The sequence below is a fragment of the Nicotiana tabacum genome, chromosome 13 (assembly GCF_000715075.1).
Source record: "Nicotiana tabacum cultivar K326 chromosome 13, ASM71507v2, whole genome shotgun sequence".
NCBI lineage: Eukaryota > Viridiplantae > Streptophyta > Magnoliopsida > Solanales > Solanaceae > Nicotiana > Nicotiana tabacum.
In genome coordinates this window covers 17155163-17179264 of record NC_134092.1, presented here as the reverse complement: position 1 = coordinate 17179264, position 24102 = coordinate 17155163, and the positions used below count along the sequence as shown (strand labels likewise).

General features: G+C 38.9%; 1 pseudogene; it reads left to right on the top strand.

Annotated features, from left to right (window-relative positions):
* The first annotated feature begins 21324 nt into the window (after positions 1–21324).
* On the top strand, positions 21325–23310 carry LOC107832282 (putative methyltransferase At1g29790; annotated as a pseudogene).
* The last annotated feature ends 792 nt before the right edge of the window (positions 23311–24102 follow it).

The following is a 24102-nucleotide window of genomic DNA, read 5'->3' as shown; positions in this document are numbered from 1 at the left end:
AGACATAACATCATGTCGAAGCTGCTAAAACTGTCTGCACAGCTCCTACCTGCGAGACTGCATCACGAACTTCTCCAAGAAAAGAACGGAGAACTCCTGCCTTGTAAGTGCTACTGCACCAACTGGCCTGCGCCTCTCATAAGTCTCCTACCATCTGAAGGCAGCACCAGAAACTGAAAAGTAGTGAATGAGACCCCACTAGTCTCCTGAATACCAGCTGTTCGATGCATCCGTTGGCACTTATCCAAGAAGCCTTAGGCATCCTCCAACTCAGCACCACCAAATGATAGATTTCGAAGCCTCCCAAATCTCTCAAGACTCCTCTGCTCATCATCAGCCATAACTGGGACCACCGGGGCCTAAGGAGTTGTAACCAGCTGGGCTGGTAGCACCTCCGGTGTCTGAAGTCCCTGCATCGCCTGATCTGGAGTATGGGCAGTGGGGGTATGTGCACCTCCCCTGACCTGATAAGTGGCTGGTGCAGCCTAAGCTGAAACCATGTGAGCAAGACCAGTGCAAATTATCAATATCTGGGCCAACGCCCCCTGAACGTCTGGAATCACAATGGGCACAGCTAGTGCCTAAGATGGCTCCACTCGCTCAACTACATATGGAACCTGCTCCTGAGCTGGAGCAACTGGTGGATATGTATGTGCTGCTCTAGATGATGTACGAGCTACACCTATACACCTACCACAACCCCTACTGCGACCTCGGCCTCTCGTGGCCCTAGTTGGTGGTACTGGTAGTTTTCCATCATGTTCGGTGGCACGTGTCCTCACCATCTGTGAGAGAATAGATTGCAGAAATTTAGTTACCGGAAATAAAAAATCTGCACGATAAGAATACAAGATTGTGAAATTTCCTTAGGGTTTAGCAGCCTCTCGAAGATAGGTACAGACGTTTCCGTACCGATCCGCAAGACTCTATTAATCCTGCTCATCACCCGTGAGACCTATGTAACCTAGGCTATTATACCAACTTGTCACGACCCAAAATTCTAACCTTTCGTGATGGTGCCTATCATGGTACTAGGCAAGCCGACATTTATGAAATAACTCCAACATTTAACAGAAAAACGGATTTAAAGTAGTTTAAATGATAACAATTTTTCATAAACAAGATAGAAAATTCAAAATACAACGCGGAAATTCTCAACATTGGGGTGCCACTAAGTACATGAGCATCTATACATCACAAGTCTGGAAAACACTGTCTAATATAGTCTGAAACGATATACAATAAGCGAAAAGATAGGGAAAGAGAGACAAGGTCTGTGAAATACCGACATCTACCTCAAAATCTCCAGAAGATCAACCGTGCGCGGAAATAAACACCCACTGTGACCGGGAACACCTGGATCTGCACACGAAGTACATAGTGTATTATGAGTATAACCAATTCAGCAAGTAACAATACTAAATAAAGAACTGAAAGTAGTGACAAGCTTCACTGTTATAGTTCAATTACAGTGAATTCAACAGAAGAAAGTATGCATGCTCTAAAGTTCGATAAATTAGGTCAGAAGTTATTCCATGACAAGTTCAAGTGAAACAAAGTGTAATATATATAAAAAATTTCAAGCCAATGATACATGGTAGCTAAGTTCAACAATAATGAAATCAAATGCATCCTCTCAGGGCCACAGTCACTCAGCCTTCCCATTCATTCAGTACTCGGCACTCGCACTCAGTAGGAAACTGCGCTCACTGGGTGTGTGTGCGGACTCCGGAGGGCCCCCGCCCTCACTCAGTCATCAACTTCTCCAGTCTCTCAGACTCTCAGAACTCTTAATAAGCAGCCCAAACAACAATGATATGATGCATCAAAAATGAATAATAGAGACTGAGATGTAATATACAATTAAAGAGTGATTGAGTACAAAACAATAATTTAATAGATAATTCAACTTGTACACGACCTCTTTGGGTCCCTACAATGCCAACACGTGGTCTAAACATGATTTGTGGTTTAATTTCTCTAATACATGGAGAATGTACTGATAACAACAGATTATACAACTACACGGTTCCACAAAATTTGACCAAGTCGCAATTGCTACGGTGCACGACCACACGCCTGTCATCTAGCATGTGCGTCACCTCAAAACCAAATACATGACATGTAATATGGGGTTTCGTACCCTCTGAACCAAATTTAGAATTGTTTCTTACCTCGATACGAGCAAATCTCTACTCCAACACACCCTTACCTTCCGAAACGGCCTCTGAATGCCTCGAATCTAGCCATACACAATGCGATAAAATCAATACGGGCTAAAAGGAATCAACTCCATAAGAAAAATTTTAAGTTATTAATCAAAGTCAAAAATCAGCTCCAAATCCTGTCCTCGGGCCCACGTCTCAAAATTTAATAAAAGTCACAAAATCCGAAAGTCCATCCAACCACGAGTCCAACCATACCAAATTTATCAAAATCCGATACTAAATCATCACCCAAATTCCCAAATCAAACTCTCCAAATCCCTAGCCTCAAACTCCAAATCTCCACCTTAAATACATACCAACTAGGTAGAAAAATCAATGGGGAAGCAGTATTATTAATCAAAAATAAGCACAAGGGACTTACCTCAAGAATCCTCTCGAAAACCCTCTTAAAAATCGCCTAAATCGTGCTTGAAATGTATGAAATGAAGCTAAAATCGCGAACCCTTGTTTTAATAATCTACCCAGGCTTTTCGCACTTGCGGCCCTATATCCGCACCTGCGAAACCGCTTCTATGGTAAATTCTCCGCTTCTGCAGAAACCATTTAAATACCCCATGCCCGTATCTGCGCTCCATGTTCTGCACCTGCGGAGCCGCTTCTGCGGCCTTCCATCCGCTTCTACGGAAACATGCCTCTCCCTCCATTCTGCATCTGCGGAGCCTCGCTCGCACCTACGGGCTAGCACATGCAGTTAACCCCTCACACTTGTGCCCTGCACAGCCCAGCCTAGCTCCGCTTCTGTATAAACCACCCACATCTACGGCATCGCACCTGCGGCAAATTCCTCACAGGTGTGATCACACTAGAAGAGCTCCAGCTTTAGCAATGCACTAAGTCCCATTTTCGATCCATTAACCATCCAAAATCAACTTGAGGCCCCCGAAACCTCAACCAAGCATACTATCAAGTCCCGAAATAACATACAAACTTAGTCGAGCCCTCAAATCACATCAAACAACTTCAAAAACACGAATCACATCCCAATTTAAGCGTGTTGAAACTAAGAAAATTCGACTTCCACAAACGACGCCGAAACCTATCAAAATACGCCTGATTGACACCAAATTTGCACACAAGTCACAAATGATATTACAGACCTATTTCAACTTTCGAAATCGGAATCCGACCCTGATATCAAAAAGTCCACTCCCGGTCAAATATTTCCAAAATTTAACTTTCGCTATTTCAAGCATAATTCCACTACGGATCTCCAAATCACAATCCGGAAATGCTTCTAAATCCAAAATCACCTAGCGGAGCTAACGAAACCATCAAAATTTCGTTCCGGAGTCAATTACTTAAAGATCAATATCCGGTCAATCATTTCAACTTAAGTTTTCAACCGTGAGACTAAATATCTCATTTTATCCTAAATTCTCACCGGACCCAAACCGACCACTCCGGCAAGTCACATAATAGCTATAAAGTACAAAATGAGCAGCAAACAGGGCTACAACTCTCAAATACATCCTCCCCCTCTTACACACTCCTATTACCATTGTAGCATCATAATCAACATTTAGCATTGATGGACGTTTTCTGACAAAGTATAGAAGTTGCATCCATCATCATAATGTCCAAACACTTGTTACTACTAGCAATTGGTTGCACGACTTATCCCAAACTCAAACTGGTTATATGTTTTTTATATGAATTTGAATATTATTAGTTTATAAAATTTAATTATTCTTGATATTGCATATTAATTGTAGACGTAGATGAAAGTAAAGATGTTAAGACAACCTTGTCACAAGCGGATTCAAATGTGTTTGATGAAGATGATGTGTTGGATATCCCACAAGCATCATTGACGTTCTTTTATAGTTTTTTTGAGTTTTGACTTTTAGTGAATGAAATATAGTATTTTCGTTTACTTTTTTAGTGTTTATGGTAATATATTGGAACAATATAAAAAGTTATTAAGTTTTGCGATATTTTTCCAATAACATACTTTTTAACTTTTAAATATTTATCTTTTCTAAGGTTAGAACTTAAAGAAAAAATATAAAATTATATGTTAAAAATGATGGGTCGTCCCGTGGGGGCCCGTGGCCCACATAGGGCTGGGTTGGGCTGACCATTATAAGGTCCATCAAAATGGTGCGCTATCCCAGCCCAGCCCGTCAATTGCTAAAGCCCACATGGGCCGGGCTAACCCATCTCGACCCATATTGACAACTTTAGATTTACTGAAGAACTAGATCTAACAGAGTAATGGGATTTGAAAACATACATGTCGCGTAACAAGAGGGTTAACACGTTATGCTCTTATTGCGAAATTTTATTAATCGTCATACAACTCGAACTTGACTTGGGTGTATGAGTGAAATCGTGGATTTCAATATTTCTTTGGGTTTTAATTATTTTATGTAGTCCAAAAATATAATAAAATCTTTGTGGATTGCCACATCAGCTTGTTCTATGGGGAAGATTAAGAAATCCGACTGAGTGATCATTAAAGTGCAGCATGGATAGTTGAATGACTTTTCTGTTACAAATGAAAGAAAAATAATTTTACTCCACAATTTCAGATAGTTAATAATGAACTCAAATGTGATATTAAATATTCAAAATAACCCCGAGCACATTCATTTGTAGTTCAAATCCATAACCTTTTAACGCTATTTAATACCATCGAATTGCATTGTAGATTTCTAGGTTATAGTTTTTTACTTGACTTACTATTATGGAGTCCCTTTAAAAATACTAAGTAACTATTTTCTGTTCCGTTGTTTCCTAGACTGGAATCCCATAGAAATAGCAAGATCCAACTATCTGTATTTTGTGACAAATACATTAATTGTTTGCACCAAATCAAACAATTTAATCTTAGTTGATTAAATTAAAACTAGAGTATTTTAAGTGATAAAAGTGTGTGTAAAAACACATATCTTATATTTATTAGCTTGGTTATATATTTCAGACAGTATTGCTTGATAGAAACTACATTTTGGTTTTTCATTTCTTCTGCATTTATTAATGATGTTGAAGCAAATTTCACTTCAACGCACTTTTGGCTTAAATCATTACTTTCCAAGCCCCTTCCAGAGGTAGACTTATAAGAGATTTTTGTTGGGATTAAAAGATTGGTGAATGAAAAATGGAGGGAAGAAAGTGAAGGGAAAATAATCTTCCTTTTGCTTTGGAAAGAACAAATGTCCCTCATTGGTGGAGGAAAAAAAAGTAAATGTGCTTATATTGATAAAACACTTTCCTTGGTGTTAAATAGGTTGGAAAGAATGTAAGCCTCGCGTCGTCGTCGTCGTCGCTTCTCACTCGGCTTCGGCTACGGCTTTGGTCATAGATCAATTAATTAATCTTTTTGGACAAAATGTCTTTCAATTATTTAATTAATTAACTAAAAGTCCACCAGGAATAACCCAGGACCCGCGAATATTTTAAACGATTCTCGTTCCCGCCTATTCTAACAGCTATGGCTGTTTTTCAGAAATAATACCAGAAAATGACTATAAATATGCCTTGATCCCAGAATCTTTCCTTACAAATTTTTTCGATCTTTTCCTTCTTCTTCTACACGAAATTGTCTAGTGTATTTTACAACCATTAAGTGGTTCGAAGTTTATCAGAGTTTTTGGTACTAATACACTGGTGAGTTAAGTCGTTATATCATGGGAGGATAATATTCTAAAACTCAGGTACTTGAGTGGAATAATTTTCTTAAGAGCACACTGTGCATTCAGTGGGCTCGATTTCATTCTAAAATATATTTTTAGATTCTGTTTCTGATTATTTAAATTTCTACTATACTACTATTTTTCTGTTTCTGTTTTTTTTTGTTTTAGAAAACTTGTTGTTTCATATATTTTATAGTATTACAGTTTGACTAACTATCTTAAGGAAATTATTAATATATTGTATTCTATATTCTGCTTTGGAGATTAAAACCTTTGCGATTTTTCACTCCGTCTGAATTTTTCTATTTCTGATTTGAAGATATAAAAACTTCAGGGGAGTATTAAAATTCAGAAACGATTTGAAGAACATAAAAACTTCATCGTTTTATTGTGAAACAGTATATACAAAACTTTGATTTTTGTATATTTAACGTACTGCTTATCATTATTTACAATATTATTTAATGTTATATTTTTTGCCATTAATTGAACTCTTCTGTTTTGGACAGTGAGAAATGGCAATTGATAATAGAAATTTTTCTGCGACTATTGTGGCAACGAAGATAGCCTCGTCAATTCGAACTGTTGTACCACCGATCGAAAAATCGGGGAAATATTTTGGAGCCAACTTCAAAGGATGGTCGCAAAGAGTGTTATTTTGTGTAATGACCCGGTCAGTAGTTTTGAGAGTTGTAGCCCTATTTTCCCATTTACTGCTCTTTTCCTACTTAATTGTTATTATATGACTTGCTGGAGTAGTTGGTTCGGTTCCAGGAAGGTCTCGGAATGAGCTAAGACACTTAGTCTCAAGGTGGGAAGCTTAAGTTAAAAAGGTTGACTGGATGCTGACTTATGTGTAGACGACTCCGAAATGGGGTTTTGATGGTTCCGTTAGCTCCGTTGGGTGATTTTCGACTTAGGAGTGTATCCGGATGGTGAATTGGAGGTCCGTAGTTGAATTAGGTTTCAAATAGCAAAAGTTGAAAATTTAAAAGTTTGACAGAGGGTGGACATTATGGTTACAAGGCTCGGATTGGGGTTCCGAGAGTTGGAGTAGGTCCGCAGTGTCATTTGTGATTTGTGTGCAAAATTTAAGGTCAATCGGACGTGATTTGATAGGTTTCAGTATCGAATGTGGAAATTTGAAGTTCAAAGTTCATTAGGCTTGAATCGTAGCTCGATTGATATGATTTGAAGGCTCGACTATGTTCGTATCGTGTTTTAGGACTTCTTGGTATATTTGATTGAGGTCTCGGGGGCCTCGGGTGGAGTTCAGATGGTTACCGGATCAACATTAAAAGTTGAGAGGCTGTTGAAACATACCAGTTCTGGTGCAATCGCACCTGCGGAGTGGTAATCGCAGGTGCGAGCTCGCAGGTGCGAGCAGGGGAAACACATATGCGATATGGAGTTGGGCGTGCAGGGGTCGTAGGTGCGAGGGAATTGCCGCACATGCGTGGCCGCAGATGCGACGACTAGGGCGCAGAGGCGGAGTTTGGATCAGGGGATGTGGAGCGTGGATGCAGAAGAATTTCCACAGGTGCAGACTCGCACCTGCGCGTGGAGGATCACAGAAGCGGATGCAGCGGAGCCTTGGAAAAACCGTAGAAGCGCGAGACCGCAAGTGTGACTAATTGAGTCGCAGGTGAGAAAGCATTAGGCAGAATATTAAATCGAGGGTTATGTGGGTTTTCTTCATTTTTGAACAATCCAAGCTCGGGATTAGACTATTTTGAAAGGGATTTCGAAGGGATTCTTGAGGTAAGTCACTTGTGGTAAAATTTTACTCAATAATTTTGTTTCCCCATTGATTTTCCCACCTAGATTGCGTGGTTTTGAGGTATAATTTTGGGAGTTGAGGCTAGGGGTTTGAAGAGTTTAAATTGGGTATTTGGGTGTCGATTTGGTGTTAGATTTTGGTAAATATGGTATCATTGGACCCGTGGTTGAATGGGCTTCTGGATTTTGTGACTATTGCTGGGTTCCAATATGTGGGCCCGGGGGACGGCTTTTGAATGGACCTTTTAATGAACAACTTAGTGATTTCATCTGAATTGATTCCTTTAACTCGTGTTGATTATATCGAAATATTTGTGACTAGATTCGAGGCATTTGGAGGCCGTTTCGCGAGGCAAGGGCTTGTTGGAGTAGAGTTTCGCACAGTTTGAGGTAAGTAACACTTCTAAGCGTGGCTCTGAGGGTTTGAAACCCCGAAATTTTGTGCCATGTGATTTATGTTGAGGTGACGTGCATGCTAGATGACGAGCGTGCGGGCGTGCACCGTAGAATTGTGATTTGGTCGATTCCCTGGAATTACGTAGAATTATGGGCGAAACCCGGAGCAAGACCCACTCCCCAACCATGAATGCAACGTCGCGAACCTTCCAATCCGTATAACTCTACTTCCTGGACTGGGCTGTACGAAGTCGATCCTGAATCAATTTAATCTTCGCCAAGGCATCCTGAACCAATTCTGTGCCCAATAGTCTAGCCTCACCCAGCTCAAACCAACCCACTGGGGACCGGCACCGTCTACCATACAAAGCCTCATATGGTGCCATCTAAATGCTAGACTGATAACTGATGTTGTAATCAAACTCCGCAAGTGGCAAGAACTGATCCCTAGCACCACCAAAATCTATCACACATGCACGAAGCATATCCTCCAATATCTGAATAGTGCGCTCGGATTGTCCGTCTGTCTGAGGGTGAAATGTTGTACTCAACTCCATACGAGTACCCAACTCACGTTGTAAGGCTCTCTAGAACCGTGATGTAAACTGCGTTTCCTGGCCAGAGATGATAGATACCGGTACGCCATGAATCTTGTCAATCTCGTGGATGTAAACCCGAACCAATTGCTCCGAAGAGTAAGTAGTAATTACAAGAATGAAATGAGCTGACTTGGTCAATCTATCCACAATCACCCAAACTGCATCGAACTTGCTCTGAGTCCATGGGAGCCCGACAACGAAATCCATAGTGATTCGCTCCCATAACCACTCTGGAATCTCTAACTTCTAAAGAAATCCACCCAGTCTCTAATGCTCATACTTCACCTGCTGACAATTTAGGCAACAAGCTGCATATTCCACTATGTCCTTCTTCATCCGCCTCCACCATTAGTGCTGCCTCAAATCCTGATGCATCTTCGCGGCACATGGATGAATGGAATACAACAAATTGTGAGCCTCCCGGAGAATCAACTCACGCAAACCATCTACATTAGGCACACATAGCCTCTCCTACATTCGTAACACACTGTCATCTCTAATAGTGACTTCCTTGGAATCACCATGCTGAACCGTGTCCTTAAGGACAAGTAGATGGGGGTCATTATATTGACGCTCCCTGATACGATCATAAGGAGAATACTGACAAACCACATAAGCCAAAACTCGGATCGGCTCGGAAACATCTAATCTAACAAACTGGTTGGCCAAGGCTTGAACATCCAAGGCTAAAGGCCTTTCTGCTACTCGTAAGTATGCTAAGCTGCCCAAACTCTCCACCTTACGACTCAAGGCATCACCCACCACATTGGCCTTCCCAGGATGATAGAGAATGGTGATGTCATAATCGTTAAGCAACTCCAGCCATCTACGCTGCCGCAAGTTAAGATCCATCTGTTCAAACAGATGTTGTAGACTCCGGTGATCGGTAAAAACTTCACAAGGAACACCATACAAATAGTGCCGCCAGATCTTCAAGGCATGAACAATAGCTGCTAACTCGAGGTCGTGGACATGATAATCCTTCTCATGCACCTTCAACTGTCTAGACGCGTAGGTAATCACTCTACCATCCTGCATCAACACTGTACCGAGACCAATGCGTGACGCATCACAATACATCTTATAAGACCCAGATCTAGTAAGAAACACTAACACTAGGGATGTAGTCAAAGTAGTCTTGAGCTTTTGATAGCTCTCCTCACACTTCTCGGTCCACCTGAATGGAGCACCCTTCTGGGTCAATCTGGTCATAGGTGATACAATAGACGAGAAACCCTCTACAAATCGACGGTAATACCCCGCCAAGACAAGAAAACTCCGGAACTTCGTAGCTGAGGACGGTCTGGGACAACTTTGCACCGCTTAAATATTCTTCGGGTCTACGTTGATCCCCTCACTCGATACTACATGACCCAAAAATGCCAATGAATCTAAACAGAACTCACACTTCAAAAATTTTGCGTACAATTTCTTCTCCTTCAAGGTCTGAAGTGCAGACCTCAGGTGCTGCTCATGATCCTCCCGACTCCGGGAGTACACCAAATTGTTGTCAATAAACACAATGATGAAGGAGTCAAGATAGGGCTGAAATACACTCTTCATCAAGTGCATGAATGTTATTGGGAGCGTTGGTCATCCCAAAAGACATCACAAGGAACTTGAAATGACCATACCGAGTCCTGAATGTAGTCTTCGAGATATCTGGCTCCCGAATCTTCAAATGATGATAGCCTCAGCGCAAGTCGATCTTAGAGAACACTCTGGCACCCTGAAGTTGATTAAATAGGTCATCAATATGTGGCAATGAATACCTTTTCTTCAATATAACCTTGCTCAATTGGTGATTATCAATACACATTAGCATAGAACCGTCCTTCTTATTCACAAACAAGACAAGAGCACCCCATGGCGACACACTCGACCGAAAGATGCCCTTATTGAGTAACTCTTGCAACTGTACCTTTAACTCATTCACCTCTGATGGGTCCATACGATAAGGTGGATTAGAAATGGGTTGAGTGCCCGGTAACAAATCAATGTCAAAGTCAATATCTTTGTCGGGCGCCATGCCCGAAAGATCAGCCGGAAATACATTTACAAAATCCCTAACTACCGGAACTAACTCGACGGTAGGAGTATCAACACTAACATATCTCACATAGGCCAAACACACATCACACCCCTTCTCAACCATTCACTGAGCTTTAAGAAATGAAACAACCCTGTTAGGAACATGATCCAAGGTACCTCTCCACTCTGTTCGCGATAGACCTAGCACAACCAATATCACCGTCTTGGAATGACAATCAACGATAGCTTGATAGGGCAAAAACCAGTCCATGCCCAAAATAACATCGAAAGCCAACATATTGAGCAATAATAAATCAGTTCTGGTCTCAAAACCACTAAGAATAATCAAACACGACTAATACACACGGTCAACAATAATGGAATCACCCACATGGGTAGATATATAAACAGGTAAACTTAGAGAATCACATGATACACCCAAATACGACGAAAAATAATATGACACATATGAATAAGTGGATCTTGGATCAAATAAGACTGATGCATCTCTATGACAGACCGAAATAGTACCTGTGATAACAGAGTCTGATGCAATTGCCTCTGTCCTAGCAGGAAGGGCGTAATATCTGACCTGGCCTCCCCCTCTATGGCAACCTCTACCTATTCGACCTCTACCTCTAGCTGGCTGTCTAGGTAAGGTAGTAGCTGGTGCTGTAATCATAGCCTAAGGACCTGGTGGAGCACGCGGTGCCTGAGAAATCTGTGGAGGAGTACTGCTCTTAAATCTGGGGCAATCCCTCAATAAATAACGAGCGTAGCCACACTCAAAACAAGCTCTCGGAGGACGTGGCTGTTGCGACTGACTCGGGCCTAATCGACTGGACTGACCACTGGAAGCACCTCGTACAGGAGGCAGACTAGACACTGGCGATGCATAATAAAGATCTTGGGGCCTAGTAGTGGCCGGAGCACCGCTCGCGGCTGGAAGTGCTGAATGAACAGGGTGACCCATATAACCTCTGCCCTGACGAGCTGTAGTTGGAGCACAAGTACCACTGTAAGTGCCAGACTCTCGAGACATCTTGGTCTCTCTCTCCTCTCTATCCCGAGTGAGAATACCCTACAACCTCCTAGCAATCCCCACTACCTACCGGTACGCAATATCCATCTCCAACTCGCAGGCCATGCTGAATCTGATACTGGGGTTGAGCCCCTCAATGAACCACCAACCTGCTCTCGAACAGTAGCGACCATGGCTGGTGCATGCCTGGCCAAATCATTGAATCAGACCGCATACTCTGACACGGTCATAGCACCCTAGTGCAAGTACTCAAACTCCGCGTGCCAAGCATCCCTGAGACTCTAGGGAATAAACTCCCTCAGGAACATATCTGAGAACTGAGTCGAGGAGAGTGAAGCTGCCTCGGCCGGACTATCCACACAAGGTTAGGCAAGGTACTTACCTTTACGGAGTGAGGCCGATATTCCAAAATTGCCTTATTGTTTGAATTGACCTCCAGAAAGCTCAAATCTATCCAAATTAACTATATAACTTCATTAATATACATCGGAAATAATTTCGGATAATAAAATATCGACTTAAAATTTCACATTAAAAAGTCAACAAAAGTCAATGCGGGACTCGCCTCTCTGAACCCGACATAATTTTCATGAAATCCAAACACGCATTCTGATACGAGTTCAACCATACCAATTTTATCAAATTCCGATAAAGAATCGTCCTCCAAATCTATATTTTTCTTTTTTGAAAACTTTTACAATTTTTCCAAATTTCCAACTCAATTCACTGATTAAATGATGAAGATAACAATGGATTCGTGTATTATAGCTAAATCTGAGTTAGAATCACTTACCCCGAAGAATTATTTGAAAATCCCATGAAAAATCGCCACAAACCGAGCTCCTAAAGTCTAAAAATGAAAAATGAGATGAAACCTCGTTCATATAGTACAAAATCTGACCCCCATTGTGCTGACCGCACATTTTCTTATGCGGTCGCACATCCCAGGTATTGCGGTCGCACTCCAAATTGTGCGGCCGCACTTCAGCAACTCTGCACTACCAGGCTTCAGTAAATGGACCATAACCTTCTGGAAACTAGATTTAAAGGGCTACAACTTTCGTTTTTGAATCATCTCCAAATTCGTTGTAGAGTAAAAGATATAAGCCTCCAAAATCGGACCATCTAACCTGCAGAACCCCCTGAAGTGCGGCCGCGAGAAGAATTGTGCTGTCCGCACTTTTGCTCTACGGTCCGCACTTTTTCCTCTGCGGTCCGCACTTTTCCTTTGCCTCAGCACTCAAAAATGTGCCCTCGCACTTCCAAAAGTTCTAAAACAATATTAGAGCGCCAAAATGCCTGGACTCGCTCAAAACTCACCCGAGCCACTCGGGATATCAACCAAACATACCAACAAGTCCTAAAATATAACACGGTCCTGCTTGAGTCCTCAAACTATATCAAACAACGTCTAAACTATGAATCGCACCACAAATCTAACTCATAAATTTTCAAATCTTCCAACTTCCAAAACTCGTACCGAAACATATCAAATCAATCCGGAATGACTTCAAATTTTGCACACGAGTCATAAATGGCATAATGGACCTGTTCTAATTTCCAAAATCGAACGACCCCGATATCAATAAATTCAACTCCCGGTCAAACTTTCTAAAAATCTTCCATTTTTTAATTTTCGCCAAAATACGTCAAATTGTCCTACGAACTTTCAAATCCAAATCGGGACATACGCCTAAGTGCGAAATCACCATACAAAACTATTGGAGCCATCGAAATTCCATTTCGGAGTCGTTTGCTCAAAAGTCAACTCTCTGGTCAATTCTTTTCTCTTAAACTTCTTAAATAAGAATTGTTCTTCCAATTTAATTCTGAATCATCTGAAAATCAAACTCGACCACACACGCAAGTCATAATACACATCACAAAGCTGCTTGGGACCTTAAGTCACTGAACGAGACGCTAATTTATAAAACGACAAGTCGGATCGTTACAATTAATCAACTGATCTTTGACCAAAGCCGAAGCCGAGTGAGAAGCGACGACGACGATGTGAGGATTACTTTCTTTCCAATCCATTTAACACCAAGGGAAGTACTTTCTCAATATAAGCACATTCACTTTTCTTTCCACCATCAACGAAGGACACTTGTTCTTTCCAAAGCAAAAGGGAAATCATTTTCCCTTCATTTTCTTCCCTCCATTTTCCATTCACCAATCTTTTAATCCCAACAAAAATCTCTTTATTGATTTATAAGTCTTGCTCTGGAAGGGGCTTGGAAAGCAATGATTTAAGCCAAAAGTGTGTTGAAGTGAAATTTGCTTCAACATCATTAATAAATGCAGAAGAAATAAAAAATAAAAGAAAAAGAAATGTAGTTTCTATCAAGCAATGATATTTGAATATATATATCCAAGCTAATAAATATAAGACATATGTTTTTACACACACTTTTATCACTTAAAAACTCTCGTTTTAATTGAATCTACTAAGATTAAATTGTTTGATTTAGTGCAAACACTTAATGTATTCGTCACAAAATACGGATAGTTGGATCTTGCTATTTCTACGGGATTACAGTCTAGGAAACAACAGAACAAAAAATAGTTACTTAGCATTTTTTAAGGGACTTCATAATAGTAAGTCAAGTAAAAAAGTATAACCTACAAATTTACAATGCAATTCGATGGTGTTAAAAGGCGCTAAAAGATTATGGATTTGAACTACAAATAAATGTGCTTGGGGTTATTTTGAATACTTAATATCACAGTTTAGTTCATTATTAACTATCGGAAATTGTGGAGTAAAATTATTTTTCTTTCATTTGTAATAGAAAAGTTACTCAACTATCCATACTGCACTTTAATGATCACTCAACCGAATTTCTTAATCTTCCCCATAGAACAAGCTGACGGGGTAGTCCACAAAGATTTTATTATATTTTTAGACTACATAAAATAATTAAAACCAAACAAATATTAAAATCCACGATTCCACTCATACACCCAAGTCGAGTTCGAGTTGTATGACGATTAATAAAATTTTGCAATAAGAGCTTAACGCGTTAACCCTCTTGTTACGCGACATGTGTGTTTTCAAATCCCATTACTCTGTTAGATCTAATTCTTCAGTAAATCTAGAGTTGTCAATATGGACCGGGATGGTTAGCCTAGCTTGTCCCATGTGGGCTTTAGCAATTGACGGGCTGGGCTAGCCCACCATTTTGAGGGGCCTTATAATGGTCAGCCCATTCCAACCCTATGTGGGCCACGAGCCCCACCGGCCGACCCATCATTTTTTAAAATATAATTTTATTTTTTCTTTAAGTTCTAACCTAAAAAAAGATAAATATTTTAAAGTTGAAAAATATCTTATAGGAAAAATTCCGCAAAACTTAAATAACTTTTTATATTGTTCTAATATATCACAATAAACACTAAAAAGGTAAAAGACAATTGTAACGACCCGGTCGGTCGTTTTAGGAAGTTATCCCCGAACCCCTATTTATTATTCCCTCTAATTAATTTTTGGGTATTGTGACTTGCTGGGAGGATTTGTTTGGGTTTCTGAGTGAAATGGGACACATAGTCCCTAAAATGGAGGTTTGAGTCATAGGAATTGACCGTAGTTCGAATTGTATGAAAATAACTGCGGAATGGAGTTTAGACGGTTCCTATAGCCCCGTAGGGTGATTTTGGTCTTTGGAGCGTGTTCGGATGTTAAATTGGAGGTCCATAGGTCATTTTAGTGCTAATTGGAGAAAGTTGAAAAAAAGATAATTTTTGAGAAGTTTGACTGGGAGTGAACTTTTTGATATTGAGGCCGGATTCAGATTCCAAAAGTTAGAGTAGGTTTGTAATGTCAATTATGACTTGTGTGCAAAATTTTAGGTCAATCAGACTTGATTTGATAGATTTCGGCGTTGGATGTAGAAGTTTGTTTGAAGTTCATTAGGCTTGAATTGATGTGTAATTCGGGTTTTTTGTGTTGTTTGATGTGATTTAAAGGTTCGACTAAATTCGTGTGATGTTTTAGGACTGGTTGATATATTTGATTTATGTCTCAGGAGGGGGGAGGGGGGCTCGAGTGAGTTTCGGATGGTTAACGGATCAATGTTGGACTTTGAAGATTTTCTAGTGTTGGGCTGGTTCTGGTGTAATCGCACCTGCGCAAGGTTGACCGCAGGTGCAAGCCCGCAGGTGAGAGCAATGGGGCGTATGTGCGGGTCTAAGAGAATTGGTCAGTGGTCGCATGTGTGGTGAGAGGGCTAAAGAAGCGGTGTCGCTTCTGCGGGGTAACGATCGCAGAAGCGGGCGAGTACTTGGGGAGGCTTCCGCAGAAGCGGACGAGGGACCGCAGAAGCACATCCACATATGCGGAGATTTGCATGCAGGTTCGGAACTTGGGGATTTAAGTGAATTCCCGAGATGCGGAGACTTCACCGCAGACGCGAAATTTGGTCCGAAAAAGCGGAAAGCCTGGGTAGATTCTATTAATTCAAAGGCTCGGGATTTTTATCATTTGTTGGGCATTTGAGTTCGGGTTTGGCGATTTTTGAGAGCATTTTGAGGGATTTCTTTAGGTAAGTCCCTTGTGCTTATTTTTGATCAATAATCGTTTTTCCTCGTTGATTTTCCCACCTAGATTATGTATGTTTAAGGTGAAATGTGGGAGTTTGAGGCTAGGGATTTAGAGAGTATAATTTGAGGATTTTAGTGGCGACTTGGTTCCGGATTTTGATAATTTTAGTATGGGTGAACTCGTGGTTGAATGAGTGTTCGTATTTTATGACTTTTACCCGGTTCCGAGACGTGGGGCCGGGTCGAATTTTTGGGATGATTTTTTGATTCCTTGCTAAAGTCATAGATTTATGATTTAAATTAGTTTCTTGTAATTGTATTCATGTTATGAAATTGCTTTTGACTAGATTTGGGCCATACGGAGCCAGAAAGTCGAGGGAAAGATATTCTTACCGATTGATTGAGTGACATTTGAGGTAAGTGACTTGTCTAACCTTGTGTGGGGGAAATACCATTAAGATTTGGTACTGTTGTAACAATTTGTGATATGTGAGTGCTGTGTACGCGAGGTAATGAGTGTGTACATAGGCTGATTATGAAAAATTCGGCTCTTGCTAATTTGTCATCTTTTAAAATACATTCACCGAGTTGTCATCTTTTAAAATACAGTAACTGAGTTGCCTTAGCATATGTAGTGATCATGTTTAGTTTATAATCGCATGTCTACATGTATTTTTCCTTAGGCATTGAGTCTTATGTGGAAATTGTATGATTGAAAACCATGTACGCTAGGTGACGAGAACGTACTTGGTTTATATGTGCAAATTATGTTGGTTAATATTCGTAGACACCCTTATGTATTAAATTAGAAATATTGCTCGAACTAATTAAATCTCTTATTTGTCATGCCTCATTCCTTATTTGTCGGGGTTATTTTTATCTGATAAGTTGGTGTGATTACTACTTAACTTTTATGTGAACTCTGTATTTTTTTGAGTTGCCATTTTTATGGAAAATACTTTTATTATTGATTTTATCTTCAGATAATTTAAATGGGAAATGTAATTAATAAGATATATAAATCTATTTATTTCCTGAAGTTGTGATTTAAAAGAGGTGTTGTTCCATGATGAATTACTTTTCAGTTTATGTTGTTAAAATTTGGTATTGAATTATAAAGGTCGTGAATCATATTGAGGCAAGTGCTAAATTGTAAAATATTATTCGGTTGAGTTGTTCACTCGCGAAAATTTTGTCAAGATGGTGTACACATTCTGATCGAGCCGTGTGCTCCTTATTGTGGAAAATAATATTATTGTCGATTTCTGTGGCAAGTTGGGATATTTGAACACTTGGTGTGCAATTTGTGATATGTTGCAATATTTGAACACTTGATGTGCAAATTATGAGATGTTGTGATATTTGAGCACTTGATGTGTAATTTGTGATATGTTGTGATATTTGAACACTTGTAGTGCAGTTTGTCAGCATATTTACTTTGGGACTACGAGGCGTTTACTCGGGAGATCCCCCTGTACTGTATATTTACTTTGGGACTACGAGACGGCACCTCGGGAGATCCCCTTGTCTTGCATATTTACTTTGGGACTACGAGGCGGTACCTCGGGAGATCCCCCTGTCTTGCATATTTATTTTGGGACTACGAGGTGGTACTTCGGGAGATCCCCCTGTTGAGCATTTACACTTGGGTTTACGAGGCGTTACCTCGGGAGCACTCCTGTTGTTTATCTCTATTTGTTGTGCTGTTACTTATCTGTAAATTCTTGTCGTTCACTTCTCAGTCATTTCATTAAATTATTATGTCTTCTGCCTTGTGAATTGACTATACGGTTGTGATAGAAATATGGGCACGAGGTGCCGTGAGATATAAAAGTGGGCAGAGACGTGAGATTTTTAGGATTATTAGGTGAGGTGTCAATCAATGGTTTTACTTGAAAGAAACTATATTTGAAAGGTCTTTATTTGAAAGAATTATATTTGAATTGTTGTATTTAAAAGAATTACATTTGAAAGGTTTCTATTTAAAAGAATTATATTCGAAGGGTTTTATTTGAAAGGATTATATTTAAAAATATTTTTTTGAGAGGATTATATTGGGAGATATTTGTTTGAAAGATTCGTAGTCGTAAGGTATTTACTTGGAGGAAGTATATTCGGGATATATTTAATTGGAAATGCTTACATTCTAAAGATTTTTATTTAAAAAACTTATAGATAAGATGTATATTTTGAAGGGCTTGCTTAATTAGTGGTACTTGTATTTATTATTCGTATGAGAAATATTTATGGTATTCTTGCTGCTTTGCTGTTTATATCACCAGTTGATTATTGTTGTTATCATAACTATCTATTTTCTATTATCTTTATATGCTATATTGCACATGTTATTTGACTAGTGTGTGTCTTGACTGTACCTTGCCACTGCTCCACCGAGGTTAGTCTCGATACTTACTGGGTACCGACTGTGGTGTACTCATATTAAACTTCTGCACATTTTTGTGCAGAGCCAGATATTGGAGATATTGAACTCGGCAGAGTTAGTGTATTGATCGCAAGGATTCCAGGTGGAGTTGCTCGGTTGTCGCAGTCCCTTGGAGTCTTTCCATTTTTATTGTACTGTCACTCTTATTCGAATAATATTGTATACTCGATCTTTGAGATCATTGCATGTAATCAGTTAGAGTTCGCGATTCAGTACTACCAGTCTTGGGAGGTTTTTATAATTATTTCCGTTGTTGGTTTTGACACTTGTATTGAATAAAAAAAAATGGCTCGAATTGTATCTGTAATCGGCTTACCTAGTCTTAGAGACTAAGTGTCATCACGACGCCTGTGGTTAGATTTTGGGTCGTGACATTAATCTTTTTGGATAAAATTTCTTTCAATTATTTAATTAATTAATTTAATCAACGAAAAGTCAACCCGGAATAACCCAGGACTCGCGAATATTTTAAATGATTCATGTTCTCGCCTGTTCTAACAGTCACAGCTGTTTTTCAGAAACAGTGCTAAAAAATGGCTATAAATATGCCTTGATCCCAGAATCTTTCCTTACGAAATTTTCTGATCTTCTTCTTCATCTTCTTCACGAATTTTTCCAATGAGTTTTACAACCATTAAGTGGTTCGAAGTTCATCAGAGTCTTTGGTACCAATACACTGGTGAGTTAAGTCGTTCTATCCTGGGAGGATAATATTCCAAAACCTCAGATACATGAGGTAATAATTTCCTTAAGGATACACTGTGAATTCAGTGGACTCGATTTCATTCCGAAATATATTTTAAAATTTTGTTTCTGATTATTTAAATTTCTGCCATACTACTGTTTTTCTGTTTCTGTTTTTTTAGTTTTAGAAAACTTGTTGTTTCAAATATTTTACTCCCTCTGTTTCAAATTAGATGAGATACTTTCCTTTTTAGTCTGTTCCAAAATAAATGACACATTTCTAAATTTGGAAATAATTCAACTTTAAACTCTTCATTTTACCTATTTTACCCTTAATGAGAAGCTTTTATAACCACACAAATAATATTGCCCCACAAAACTTTTACCCCCTAAGTTTTTAAGATCACAACTTTCAAAAGTCTTCTTTTCTTTTCTTAAACTCTGTGCCGAATCAAATACCTCATCTAAATTGAAACGGAGGGAGTATAGTATTACAGTTTGACTAACAATTTTAGCTTCTTTTTCTGTTACACTATTTATAGAGGAATAATTCTCTCACATGAAAACAGTCATGACATACTATTCCTCCCAATTAAAAAGAGCTTGAGAATTTCGAGAACCTAAAAAATGTTGGAGTGTAACCTAAGGCTCTCCTCTCTCCTCTTTTTTTGTTTGCAATATTGACTTATCATATAGAGATATTTAAAACAACATATATATATATATAAAACTTACCAGTTTACCATTTCAAAAATATTACTTTACTTCTTTTGCGCTATTTTATATGAAGGCATCTGAAGAGAGAAGCTTAATAGTATATGTTAATTTGACTCGTATATGGTGTTATATTAGTCATGATTGAAAAACATAAATTTGACAGATAAAGCGTTGCAGTTTGAAAAATATTGAATAGTTTAATGAATTTGAGGTATTAAAAGTTATGGAAGTGGTAAAAGAATGTAATGTAGAAGAAGTGTGTGTTTGCGGGTGTGTGTGTGTGTCGTCTATTCCTGATCCAAAATTTATGGGAATTGAATGCACAAAGCTCTGAAAGTTGTACACATTTCTTGAACTTCAACAAATTTGTTGAAAAAAATAACCACTTAATACGACTTCCCAGAACTTACTAGATTCAGTTTTAGACTATCATGTGGCTACTTCCGCAAAATATGCAGCTCAATTTGCTTCAAAGACACTCATAGTCACATTACCAAACAGGGATTAAATAATTAACTGCATCTAGACTTGAAACAAGACTGGATTATAAAACACAGAAAATGCACAAGTCAAACTTGGATCTGTATTTTCAACATGGAAATGAGCCAGTTGCCCTTTTTCCCTCTAACTTCTCATATAAGAAACTATAAACAACAAATCTTGGAATTTGGTGATGAAATAAAGTTTATAGTTTATGAAAAAGGCCTTCATTCAGCTTCACATTTTGTTGGTCTCCTACAGCATGCTACACTAATTTATCATCGACAGTATCATAAAGACCTATATTTAAGTTCTTAGGTGAATATATATGATGCAAAAGGACGAAAATATCCATGCATGCAGAAAGAGGTGAATCTAGGGTAGGTTCTATAGATTCAATGGAACTCATTGCTCTTGGTTCGAACTATATATACACAACATACACAGTGTATTCCCACAAGTGGAGTATGGGGAGGATAATATGTACGCAAACTTTACCCCTACCTTGTAAAGGTACATAGGCTATTTCCGGAAGACCCTCGGCACAATGAAGCAAAAACACAGCAGTACTCGAACTATATATACATATGCCAAAAAAAAAGGTAAAACAATATATTTATGCATACATCTTAAGTAAGACATGTATACATAAATAAGATCACATTGATTTCAATCCGCGGACTCTAGATCTTAGATTCGCCTCTGCATGCAAATAATTAAACTTCATCACCTAGTAAGGGCAGTAGAGGTATAATTAAGGATGAAAATACTAGTTAAAGATAAAGAAAAGAACACTTGCCCTTGCTGAATATCTATAACCATACAGATACCAGTACCATAATTTTGCATCACTTCAACTCTAAGGGAACAAAGCTTTATTGTCCAAAGGAAAAACTTATGGACTCCCCTCATAAGCCAAGGTCTTTTTCACCTAACCTGTTCTTTTTCATCCTTCTTGTGTCCTCAAATCTCCTGACTTTTTTCATTTCTAACACATTTAAGAACTCTTCTTGTTCTCTATACCAGCAAACATATAAAGCCATTGCCACTACTTCATTAAATACTGCTATCCCTTTTGTTGTTGAGCCAGAAATTAGAGATGATGCTGTTCATGTATCTGATAAACCAGCAGCTGATTTAGACTTACCATCTGAGTTCCTTGCTTTCACATCTCCACAACAACTGCCATTTGGAGTCAACCCGAACTTTAATTCTGACAAACTCATCCCTCCTGTTGGCCGTCCATGTACTATGTTTCCAGATTTACTTCGTCGTTACATGTCGTACAAAATCAATGGTTCTTGCCCGGATGATGAGCTCCTGGCACAGAAGCTGCTTCTCAAAGGTAGTGTTAGAAATAAAGAAAAAACTTGTTTAAGGACTATTTCGGTGAAATAACAGTTTTCGCTCACAACTCTTCAATTATTTTTCCATTTGAAATTCATATCCAGACACAAAATAACTTTCCAAGTACTCTTTTTCAACTTCAAGTTCAATTACTTTTTTTCTCAACGTCAACCAATATTTTTACCATGTAAATATAGGAAAGGTTTAGAATCACTATAATTGTGTAAATAAGAACATGAGTTACTCCGAAGGGGAGTCTTGGCGTAACTGGTAAAGTTGATGACATGTGATCAGGAGGTCACGGGTTCGAGCCGTGGAAACAGTCTCTTGCAAAAATGCAGAGTAAGACTGCATACAATAGACCCTTGTGGTCCGGTTCTTTCCCGGACCCCGCGCATAGCAGGAGCTTAATGCACTGAGCTACAATTTTAAGAATAGGGGTTACTCAATTCATTCCTCAAAATCTCTTCTTTCTATTTTCTTTACAGGTTGTGAGCCTCTCCCTCGCCGCAGATGCCGTCCTGCTGCTCAACAGGAGTATGTTGAGCCTTATCCTCTTCCTGAGAGCTTGTGGGCTACTCCGTCAGATTCATCTGTAGTTTGGACAGCATATACATGCAAAAGCTGTGAATGTCTAATCAACAGGAAAAAAAATCAGAAAGCATTTGATGATTGCAAAGACTGCTTTGATCTCAATGGGAGAGAGAAAACTCGTTGGTCGTCGAAAAAGGGAGCTGGCCTTGACTTCTCTATTGATGAAGTACTAGCAGTGAAGAAGGCTGGTACAATCAGAATAGGGCTTGACATTGGTGGAGGTGTGGCTACATTTGCTGTAAGAATGAGAGAAAGAAACATAACAATATTAACAACTTCAATGAATCTTAATGGTCCTTTCAATACATTTATAGCATCAAGAGGAGTCGTACCTTTGTACATAAGCATTTCGCAACGACTTCCTTTCTTTGACAACACACTGGATATAGTTCACTCAATGCATGTCTTGAGTAATTGGATACCAACAACACTACTGCACTTCTTATTATTCGACATCTATAGGGTGCTTCGACCTGGTGGACTGTTCTGGCTTGACCATTTTTTCTGTGTTGGTGAGCAATTTGAGCAAGTCTATGCTCCTCTTATTGACAGCATTGGGTTTAATAAGGTCAAGTGGGTCGTTGGGCGAAAGATGGACAGAGGCCCCGAGCTGAATGAGAATGTATCTTTCAGCACTGTTGGAGAAGCCACTGAAGAACTCTTGGTGATAGTATTAGATGTTTCTTTTACTTTCTTACTTTTGATAGTTACAGAAGAGAAGACAGGAGGTGTTTTTATTTTTTATTTTTTATTTTTTTTTAAATTATAGATTCATTTCAGATGACATCTTCAGGCATAAACTAACAGTTTGAGGTAGCGTGAGTATGATTTTGTAATGTTGGTGGGCTAAACCTTATTTAGCTTTTGAATTTGCTGAAAACCAGATTCCATTATTCAGAACAGAAGGTTTTACTGTTAAAGTATCGAAATCCATTTGTGAAGCACCAGATTGAAAATGTTTGAAATTAAGATTAATATGTCATTACAATTGACAAAACCATTTCCAAGCAATAGTTAAAAAAAAGGTCCATATGCACAGCATCACTGATAACATTTAACAGAGAAATAATGTTCTGCACGAGTTAAGTTATCCTTAATAGATCTTCTGTTACAATAACTTGAATGTGTTTGAATATAGTAATTTCTAAGTCTTGTGTGATTCTTCCGAAAGGCACCTTAATATCAATCATTGTTTTCTTTGTATCATCCATGCTGAAACTATGAGAAAGTTTATGGATATATGCTTCATCAAAAGCATCTGATAATTCATAGGATAGCCTTTCTGAAGTTCACATGAACTGGAGCTTATCAGTAGACCTTTAATGTTTTCTGCAAGTTATGGTGTTTGACTTACAGGTTGCCTTAATTGATCATGTTTTATCTATGTAATATTTTGCCAAAGGAAGGATAACGCTAAGGACTTAGAATTTAGAAATGAAAGCTTGGAATTGGTTTGACCTTTACAGAGAGCTGAATTAGCAGAAAGCTCCTCTAACTGTGTGTATATATGTGTGTGTGTATACATTACATATATAGAATAATGGTAAACCCTGAATGTTGATGAATAGTGTTGAAAGACTGAAAAGAC